The sequence below is a fragment of the Coregonus lavaretus genome, assembly GCF_964263955.1.
Source record: "Coregonus lavaretus genome assembly, chromosome: 10".
Lineage (NCBI taxonomy): Eukaryota > Metazoa > Chordata > Actinopteri > Salmoniformes > Salmonidae > Coregonus > Coregonus lavaretus.
Window position 1 is genome coordinate 39,238,267 of NC_139997.1, and position 11,135 is coordinate 39,249,401.

Below are 11,135 nucleotides of genomic sequence, written 5' to 3' on the forward strand. Positions count from 1 at the left end.
GTTTTACACATAATCGGGTGCACATGAAAGAATAGAGCTTTGTTTGGCTGGCTTGATTCAACTGTAGCTTTAGAATTCCTCATAAATGTTGATCACAAAAAAACTTTTCCCTGAGCTACGATGCCATACATTTGATACCATAACACAACATGCTCATCCTTCATTTTTAATGAGCAGCATGTCTAATTATTATTCTCTTGATTCGTGTGTTAAGTAGATTTTTTACAGTTGCAGTCCTGGAATTTATGTTTTTTTGTTGTTGCAAAAACAGAACATCACTACACCACAGGATGGAATGTGAAATGTGAAAACACGTTTCAATTACAGGGAGGTGACCTTTGTGGAGAATGATTTTAATCTCTGTTTTCTAATTAGCAAGTTTTTTTTGTTTTGAAATAATGTCTTGCCATTCTTCAGTGCTGCCAAATAAGATAGCATGCTGATTTATGCCTCTGTGCACCATGGCATTCTGTCCCTCTTCATTTCAGTTGAATTACCAGTGATGTCATTACTTTCCATAGATTTACATTTTATTTCCTGGTGTTTGTTAATTTACATTACAATAGCCTAATTCCAAAATTGTATGCGGGCAATTCCACAGTAACGGAATTACGCACAGACTCCAGTTTTTCACTTCAAAATGTTACCCAACAGAAAGCATTTATTTCAAAGTTTAACAAAGCATACAACTCTATGCACAAGGACTAATTTTTTTAATGTCCACTGAACCTTTTTTCAAAAAGTAATTTACTGGAAGAACTGTGTAGATACAAAGTTTGTAATAGAATTTCGGTAAAATCTCCCAGTTTTTTGTAATCATGTTTTCCAAAAACTCTGTTAAATATCTGCTCCGAATTAAGATTCAAAGATGTCTGCAGAAAGAATGGGGTGTCAGCTATGACATGACACCTTGACTTTAAAAAAGTTTGGTTATTGAACTACATTAAGTGAAGTGGATTTACATTCGGTAATAAAATTACGTTAAGGGAATTTCATCATGGGTCACTGATCTGTACTATACAGAAATGCATAATTATGGTTATGAATATCATTCTGTTCATGGTGATGTATCCTGAATAGGTACACAAATGTAGAAATGCAATATCCTCCTTTGCATATTTGGCAATTATTCTATAAACTATTATTCTAATGACCTCTGCCCCCAAACAAGACCACATTTGGTTGGTCCGGGCAAGACCAAATCTGAACCAATCATGGACATCTATGTTTCACAAGTTTGGACATCACAGTACAGCACAGTAGAGCACAGTAGAGTACAGTTCAGTACCTCATAGAACAGCACAGCACAATAGAGTAGAGTTCAGTACAGTACAGTAGATATGTTCAGTACAGTACAGTACAGTAGAGTACAGTACAATACAGTAATGCATTATACTTTACTCTAGTGTGCTCTACTGTACTGTACTGAACTATACTGTAATGTACTGTACTGTACTGTAGAATACGTTTTCTTTACTTTACTGTACTGTACTGTACTGTACTGAACTGTGCTGTCCAAACTTTTGAAACATAGATATCTACTGTATGATTGGTTCAGAACCAATCATGGACCTCTATGTTTGGGCCAAGTCTGTAGATGTTGAAATGATGGCGGGACCGGACCAAAAACCCTAAAAATGTAAACTACTTTTCAACGTCCATGGATATCCGGTGTCGGTTGGTGCTCAGTGGGTGTGGATTCTGGTTACAGTAAATGGAAAGAGGGTAGGTGGTAGGTGTCATGGTAGGTGTCAGTAAGAGCCGGGAGAGGTGACGTTAACTGGAGAGAGAGAGAGAGAGAGAGAGAAGAAAGAGAGAGAGAGGGAGAGAAGAGAGAAGAAAGAGAGAGAGAGAGAGAGAGAGAGAGGGAGAGAGAGAGAAGAAAGAGAGAGAGAGAGGAAGAGAAGAGAGAGAGAGAGAATAAAGAGAGAGAGGGAGAGAAGAGAGAGAGGGAGAGAGAGAGAAGAAAGAGAGAGGGAGAGAGATAGAGAAGAAAGAGAGAGAGAGAGGCAGAGAAGAGAGAGGGAGAGAAGAGAGAGAAGAAAGAGAGAGAGAGAAGAAAGAGAGAGAGAGGGAGAGAGAGAGAAGAAAGAGAGAGAGAGGGAGATAAGAAAGAGAGAGAGAGGGAGAGATAGAGAGAAGAAAGAGAGAGAGAGAGGGAGAGAAGAAAGAGAGAGAGGGAGAGGGAGAGAAGAAAGAGAGAGAGAAGAAATAGAGAGAGAGAGAGAGAGAGAGAGAGAGAGAGAGAGAGAGTGAGTAATTAATAAACAAAACTGATATCAGTAAAAACACTCTAACTAATTTATAGGTCTACCTTTACTTGTTACTTCTGTGAACTTTCATTATCCTCACTTCTCATGAGGGAGAGAAATTAGAAAATATCTTACAGATGTGGCTTTTTGTTAACGGAACTACAAGGCACAGGGCTATGTTTCTTAAACTTACAAAAGGCAAATAATTTATCCAAAACTAAATATGTTTTGATATTACACTGAACAAAAATATAAACGCAACATGTTAAGTGTTGGTCCCATGTTTCATGAGCTGAAATAAAAGATCCCGGACATTTTCCGTAAGCACAAAAGCTTATTTCTCTCAAATTTTGTGCACAAATTTGTTTAAATTCCTGTTAGTGACCATTTCTCCTTTGCCAAGATAAACCATCCACCTGACTGGTGTGGCACTTCAAGAAGCTGATTAAACAGCATGATCATTACACTGGTGCCCCTTGTGCTGGGGACAATAAAAGGCCACTCTAAAATGTGCAGTTTTGTCACAAGATGTCTCAAGTTTTGCGGGAGCGTGCAATTGGCATGCTGACTGCAGGAATGTCCACCAGAGCTGTTGCCAGATAATTGAATGTTAATTTCTCTACCATAAGCTGCCTCCAACGTCGTTTTAGAGAATTTGGCAGTATGTCCAACCGGCCTCACAACAGCAGACCACGTGTAACAACACCAGCCCAGGACCTCCACATCCGGCTTCTTCACCTGCGGGATCATCTGACACTAGCCACCTGGACAGCTGATGAAGCTGTGGGTTTGCACAACTGAATAATTATTACACAAACTGTCAGAAACCGTCTCAAGGAAGCTCATCAGTGTGCTCATCGTCCTCACCAGGGTCTTGACCTGACTGCAGTTCTGTGCCACAACCGACTTGAGTGTACAAATGCTTACCTTCGATGGCCACTGGCACGCTGGAGAAGTGTGCTCTTCACGGATGAATCCTGGTTTCAACTGTACCGGGCAGATGGCAGACAGAGTGTATGGCATCGCGAACGGTTTGCTGATGTCAACGTTGTGAACAGAGTGCCCCATGGTGGCAGTGGGGTTATGGTACGGGCAGGCATAAGCTATGGACAATGAACACAATTGCATTTTATCAATGGCAATTTCAATGCACATAAATACTGTGACGAGATCCTGAGGCCATTTGTCCGCCACCATCACCTCATGTTTTAGCATGATAATACACGGACCCATGTCGCAAGGATATGTACATAATTCCTGGAAGCTGTAAATGTCCCAGTTCTTCCATGGTCTGCATACTCACCAGACATGTCACCCATTGAGCATGTTTGGGATGCTCTGGATCGACATGTACAACAGCGTGTTCCAGTTCCTGCCAATATCCAGTAACTTCGCACAGCCCTTGAAGAGGAGTGGGACAACATTCCACAGGCCACAATCAATAGCCTGATCAACTCAATGCGACGGAGATGTGTCGCACTGCATGAGGCAAATGGTGGTCAACCCAGATACGGACTGGTTTTCTGATCCACGCCCCTACCTTTTCCCAGGCATGTGATGGGATGTAGCTCAGTTGGTGGAGCATGGCGTTTGCAACGCCAGGGTTGTGCGTTCGATTCCCACGGGGGGCCAGTATGAAAAATAAAAAAAGAATAATGTATGCACTCACTAACTGTATGTCGCTCTGGATAAGAGCGTCTGCTAAATGACTAAAATGTAAATGTAAATGTGAAATCCATAGATTAGGGCCTAATTTATTTATTTCAATTGACTGATTTCCTTATGTGAATAGTGTCACGCCCCCTGACCTTTAAATGCCTGTTGTTTCTCGTTGGTTTGGTCAGGGTGTGAATTTCTATGTGTTCATTCTATGTGTAGATCTAGATGTTGTATTTCTATGTTGGCCGGGTGTGGTTCCCAATCAGAGGCAGCTGTCGATCGTTGTGTCTGATTGGGGATCATACTTAGGCAGCCATTTTGCCTACCTTAGTTGTGGGATCTTGACTCTTGTTTGGCTTGTGTGTGTGTAGCCATTGTGAGCGTCACGTTACGTTACGTTGCGTTTGTTGTTTTGTCGTTTTGTCGTGTGTTTACTTTATAAATAAACATGTATGCATTCCACGCTGCACCTTGGTCCAATCCGTCTCTCAACGAGCGTGACAAATAGTAACTCAGTAAAATCTTTGAAATTGCTGCATGTTGCATTTATATTTTTGTTCAGTGTAGTTGGCAGTGGTCTTTACTTCAACATTATTGTATTTTGATGTATTTCTAATATCTTTTAAGACTTTTCTGGTAGATGTTGTCTAAGACCCCTTTTCCATCTGTTTGGCCAGAAATCAAAGCCTTTGCTTATTCCTGATTTTTAGGTTGGAAAATGGTTGGAAATATATATATGCCTTAATTTCTCAGAAATATACACTACCGGTAAAAAGTTTTAGAACACCTACTCATTCAAGGGTTTTTCTTTATTTCTACTATTTTCTACATTGTAGAATAATAGCGAAGTCATCAAGACTATGAAATAACACATATGGAATCATGTAGTAACCAAAAAAGTGTTAAACAAATCAAAATCGATGCCAAGAGTGTGCAAAGCTGTCATCAAGGCAAAGGGTGGCTATTTGAAGAATCTCAAATAAAAAATATATTTTGATTTGTTTAACACTTCTTTGGTTACCACATGATTCCATATGAGTTATTTCATAGTTTTGATGTATTCACTATTATTCTACAATGTAGAAAATAGTAAACATAAAGAAACATCCTTGAAGGTGTAGGAGGAGGTTGTCGGGTGAGGTCGTCGGGTAAGCTTGGCTTTATACATAGTTTGGGCTTTGTCGAGTAAGGCTTAAACGATGTATTTAGATTGTAGTTAGGTATTGTAGGTAGTTATCGTGGGTTGTTGTATGTAATTATTGTAGGTAAGTATTGTATTCGGCTGAGCCCGGTGTAGCACGAAGCTAGCTGGCTAACCCACTACCTAGCGGGTAGCTACTGGCAACTATTAGCAACGGTATAGTTGTTTCACGCCTGAGAGTGCCTGTAATTACGCCAGCTGGCTGCCTACAATAATTACATACAATATTTGCCTACCATTCAGCTGTTTTCTAACCTCATTGTCTGAACCGTTAACGTTAGGTAGTAAGTGGCTACTGTGCTTGAAATTTAGCTAGCTTGTTGCTACCTGGATAGCAACTAGTAAACAATAGCTGGAACGACCTGGCGAACAGACACGAACTAGCTGAGTCAATTCAGTGGCTAGCTTTGCACTTGGCTAGCTAACAGTAGCTGCTAGGGGTAAGTCATAACCTACATTTGTGTTTTATTTTTACATATTGGTAGCTAGAGTCGTTCAAGGAATTCGGGACATGGGTGACTAGTTAACGTTAGTTTTGCTCTCTCTGTGTGTTCGTGCCGTAAAAGGAGGGGTTTCTTCTTTGTCTGAAAGCAATGGCTAGCTAGTATGCTAACTATTCTAGCTAACTAACTGGCTGAATAAGTTGACGACGGACTCGCTCAAGCTGTCGGGACTAACACACAACGTTAGACACGGACACGAACGATCTGCTTGGCGTGTTGACACACTTGTGGTTTGTTGTGGCCGAGTATTGGTGCTAAACCGTGTTGTTGGAGTCCGGCATGCTAGCTGGCTGTGGCGTCTTATGACTAGGTGCCCTGGACGACTTTCACGGAAGAATACTGTACCTAGTTAGCTAGCTGAATAAACTAAGTTAGTCTATTCCTAGAAAATATTGAACCGCTGTAGTTTACAACAATTATAGTTTCTGAGGTGGAAGTTGGGAGAGTTATATTTGGGTGTTGTGGTGAGGGAGGCCCCGCTCTCTCCTTTCCCAGATGTTTAGTTCATTTCATTCCGATCTCCTTTGCATTATTGTAGCCATTTTCTGCAGCCTGTCAACTATGCCTCTGCCTATCCCTGTTCTCTCCTCTCCGCACAGGCTATACAAACGCCTCACACCGCGTGGCTGCTGCCTCTCTAACCTGGTGGTCCCTACACGCACCACCCACGTGGAGTTCCAGGTCTCAGGCAGCCTCTGGAACTGCTGTTCTGCTGCCAACAAGGCAGAGTTTATCTCAGCCTATGCTACACTCCAGTCCCTTGACTTCTTGGCACTGACGGAAACATGGATTACCACTGAAAACACTGCTACTTCTACTGCTCTCTCCTCGTCTGACCATGTGTTATCGCATACCCCGAGAGCATCTGGTCAGCGGGGTGGTGGCACAGGAATCCTCATCTCTCCCAAATGGACATTCTCTATTTTTCCCCTGACCCATCTGTCTATCTCCTCATTTGAATTCCATGCTGTCACAGCCACTAGCCCATTTAAGCTTAATATCCTTGTCATCTATCGCCCTCCAGGTTCCCTTGGAGAGTTCATCAATGAGCTTGACGCCTTGATAAGTTCCTTTCCTGAAGATGGCTCACCCCTCACAGTTCTGGGGGACTTCAACCTCCCTACGTCTACCTTTGACTAATTTCTCTCTGCCTCCTTCTTTCCACTCCTCTCCTCTTTTGACCTCACCCTCTCACCATCCCCCCCTACTCACAAGGCAGGCAATACGCTTGACCTCATCTTTACTAGATGCTGTTCTTCTACTAATCTCACTGCAACTCCCCTCCATGTCTCTGACCACTACTTTGTATCCTTTTCTCTCTCGCTCTCCTCCAACACTACTCACTCTGCCCCTACTCAGATGGTAATGCTCCGTCGCAACCTTCGCTCTCTCTCTCCCGCTACTCTCTCCTCTTCCATCCTATCATCTCTTCCCTCTGCTCAATCCTTCTCCCTCCAATCTCCTGATTCTGCCTCCTCAACCCTCCTCTCCTCCCTTTCTGCATCCTTTGACTCTCTATGTCCCCTATCCTCCCGGCCGGCTCGGTCCTCCCCTCCAGCTCCGTGGCTTGATGACTCATTGCGAGCTCACAGAACAGGGCTACGGGCAGCCGAGCGGAAATGGAGGAAAACTAGACTCCCTGCGGACCTGGCATCTTTTCACTCCCTCCTCTCTACATTTTCTTCATCTGTTTCTGCTGCTAAGGCCACTTTCTACCACTCTAAATTCCAAGCATCTGCCTCTAACCCTAGGAAGCTCTTTGCCACCTTCTCCTCCCTGCTGAATCCCCCCCCCCCCCACCCCACCCCCCCACCCCTCCCTCTCTGTGGATGACTTCGTCAACCATTTTGAAAAGAAGGTTGACGACATCCGATCCTCGTTTGTTAAGTCAAATGACACTGCTGGTCCTGCTCACACTGCCCTACCCTATGCTTTGACTTCTTTCTCCTCTCTCTCTCCAGATAAAATCTTGCGACTTGTGACGGCCGGCCGCCCAACAACCTGCCCGCTTGACCCTATCCCCTCCTCTCTTCTCCAGACCATCTCCGGTGACCTTCTCCCTTACCTCACCTCGCTGATCAACTCATCCTTGACCGCTGGCTATGTCCCTTCCGTCTTCAAGAGAGCGAGAGTTGCACCCCTTCTCAAAAAACCAACACTCGATCCCTCTGATGTCAACAACTACAGACCAGTATCCCTTCTTTATTTTCTTTCCAAAACTATTGAGCGTGCCGTCTTTAGCCAACTCTCTTGCTATCTCTCTCAGAATGACCTTCTTGATCCAAACCAGTCAGGTTTCAAGACTGGTCATTCAACTGAGACTGCTTTTCTCTGTGTCACGGAGGCTCTCCGCACTGCTAAAGCTAACTCTCTCTCCTCTGCTCTAGTCCTTCTACACCTATCTGCTGCCTTTGATACTGTGAACCATCAGATCCTCCTCTCCACCCTCTCCGAGCTGGGCATCTCCGGCGCGGCTCACTCTTGGATTGCGTCCTACCTGACTGGTCGCTCCTACCAAGTGGCGTGGCGAGAAGCTGTCTCCGCACTACATGCTCTCACCACTGGTGTCCCCCAGGGCTCAGTTCTAGGCCCTCTCCTATTCTCGCTATACACCAAGTCACTTGGCTCTGTCATATCCTCACATGGCCTCTCCTATCATTGCTACGCAGACGACACACAACTAATCTTCTCCTTTCCCCCTTCTGATAACCAGGTGGCGAATCGCATCTCTGCATGTCTGGCAGACATATCAGTATGGATGACGGATCACCACCTCAAGCTGAACCTTGGCAAGACGGAGCTGCTCTTCCTCCCGGGGAAGGACTGCCCGTTCCATGATCTCGCCATCACGGTTGACAACTCCGTTGTGTCCTCCTCCCAGAGTGCGAAGAGCCTTGGCGTGACCCTGGACAACACCCTGTCGTTCTCCGCTAACATCAAGGCGGTGACCCGATCCTGTAGGTTCATGCTCTACAACATTCGGAGAGTACGACCCTGCCTTACACAGGAAGCGGCACAGGTCCTAATCCAGGCACTTGTCATCTCCCGTCTGGATTACTGCAACTTGCTGTTGGCTGGGCTCCCTGCCTGTGCCATTAAACCCCTACAACTCATCCAGAATGCCGCAGCCCGTCTGGTGTTCAACCTTCCCAAGTTCTCTCACGTCACCCCGCTCCTCCGCACACTACACTGGCTTCCAGTTGAAGCTCGCATCTGCTACAAGACCATGGTGCTTGCCTACGGAGCTGTGAGGGGAACGGCACCTCCGTACCTTCAGGCTCTGATCAGTCCCTACACCCAAACGAGGGCATTGCGTTCATCCACCTCTGGCCTGCTGGCTCCCCTACCTCTGCTGAAGCACAGTTCCCGCTCAGCCCAGTCAAAACTGTTCGCTGCTCTGGCACCCCAATGGTGGAACAAGCTCCCTCACGACGCCAGGACAGCGGAGTCACTCACCACCTTCCGGAGACATTTGAAACCCCACCTCTTTAAGGAACACCTGGGATAGGATAAAGTAATCCTTCTAATCCCCCCCTTACCCCACCCCACCCCCCCCCCCAAAATTAAAAAATAAAAATAATAATAATAATTGTAAAATGGTTATCCCACTGGCTATAAGGTGAATGCACCAATTTGTAAGTCGCTCTGGATAAGAGCGTCTGCTAAATGACGTAAATGTAGGTGTTCTAAAACCTTTGACTGGTAGTGTATATATATTTTTTCACATTTTAGCAGATGCTCTTATCCAGAGCGACTGCATACATTTTCTGACTTTTTTTGTACTGGTCCCCTGTGGGAATCAAACCCGCAACGCTGGCATTGCAAGTGCAATGCTCTACCAACTGAGCTACACGGGACTACATTTCATTTGACACCCAATTTGACATGCTTCTGTGACTTCACATGTTGGTGCTCATGGGTCTTTTTACTGTACATGGAAATGCCCATGCTTAAAAACACCTACAGTTTATTTACCCCAACTAGTGAATTGCATGCTAGTGTTCATTAACGGAGTGATGTTGTTCACTTCAGCCACAAAATGTCAAACATTGTAAAGGCTACCCTTTTCCAACAACAGCTAAATCCACTTTCTGTTCGAATGGATTAAACAAATAGTATAATTCTCAGAGATAGAAAGGGAAATAGGCTCGTTGAACACTGAGCACAGATCATTTGCTTTCCAAATACACCAAGATTTCCAAGCCAAGTTCGCCTAGAGAGGTCACCACTGCCGCAGGACCTGAATCCAAATGAGACGGTTACATTGCATTCATTTCAGCATATAGTTACCTGCTGGATGAAGGGCAGATCTAGATATATAACCAATGATGGGTTTCCACTGACACATTCTGTGGTAATTAGTTTTGAACTGAGAGCAATATAGCAGTTGACTTGTAGAAGTGCATGTTGATACCAGGGAGAGGGGAAAGGTCTGACACTAGCTTGTTTGTTGTTTGATCAATCAGGCTTGTAGCTGGTGGACCATGGACTGAAAGCCTGCACTGATCAACAAGAGGAAAAGCGAAGCATGTGTCTGAAACTGTTGTAAATTGAGACTTTAAAGGTCCAATGCAGCCGTTTTTAGCTCAATATCATATAATTTCTGGGTAACGTATCATGTCATTGTTGGGTTTAGAGCTTGCAAGAAAAGCATCTCTCTGTACTTGTGCTCATGACATTAAAACTTGAAACTTCTGATCGTTTTCAATTAAAATGGTCAAAAATAAACAAAAATAGCTTCTTAGCAAAAAGCAATTTCTCAAGCAAGAACTTTGCTAGGACTGTCTTGGAGTGGTCTGAGTGGGGAGGGGAAAACTGAAAACTAGCTGTTATTGGCAGAGAGGTTTGGAACTCTCTATTTTATTGGTCTCTTAACTAGTTTCCGCCTGGTGATGTCACCATGCAGGCCAAAATTCCATCCCACCAAAACAGACTGCAATTTCAGGCAGTCATTTCAAACAGCTCTTACACTAAAAGGGCATTATCAAAATTTCCACAATTTCACAGTATTATTCCAACCTCATAGTGTGGAAATATACAGTGAGATCCAAAAGTATTGGGACAGTGACACATGTTTTTGTTGTTTTGGCTCTGTACTCCAGCACTTTGGATTTGAAATGATACAATGACTGTGAGGTTAAAATAGTGCAGACTGTCAGCTTTCATTTGAGGGTATTTACATTCATATCAGGTGAACTGTTTAGAAATTACAGCACTTTTTGTACATTGTCCCCCCATTTTAGGGGACCAAAGGTATTGGGGCAATTCACTTATATGTGTATTAAAGTAGTCAAAGTTAAATATTTGGTCCCATATTCCTAGCACGCAATGATTACATCAAGCCTGTGACTCTAGAAACTTGTTGGATGCATTTGCTGTTTGTAAATAATGTATTGTGTCATTTTGGAGTCACTTTTATTGTAAATAAGAATATAATATGTTTCTAAACACTACATTAATGTGGATGCTACCATGATTATGGATAGTCCTGAATGAACCATGAATAATGATGATTGAGAA

At 43.8% G+C, this 11,135-nt stretch overlaps 1 long non-coding RNA gene across 2 annotated transcripts; it reads right to left on the reverse strand.

Annotated features, from left to right (window-relative positions):
- Window positions 1-521: 521 nt before the first annotated feature.
- LOC311135562 lies at window positions 522-10,037 on the reverse strand. Of its 2 annotated transcripts, XR_014613785.1 has the most exons (4): window positions 9,906-10,037; window positions 3,180-3,355; window positions 2,876-3,033; window positions 522-1,780 (listed from the first exon to the last, which is right to left on the reverse strand). It is a non-coding gene; the product is annotated as an uncharacterized lncRNA (long non-coding RNA). The 2 variants fall into 2 exon arrangements; XR_014613784.1 differs by lacking the exon at window positions 2,876-3,033.
- Between the last annotated feature and the right edge of the window lie 1,098 nt (window positions 10,038-11,135).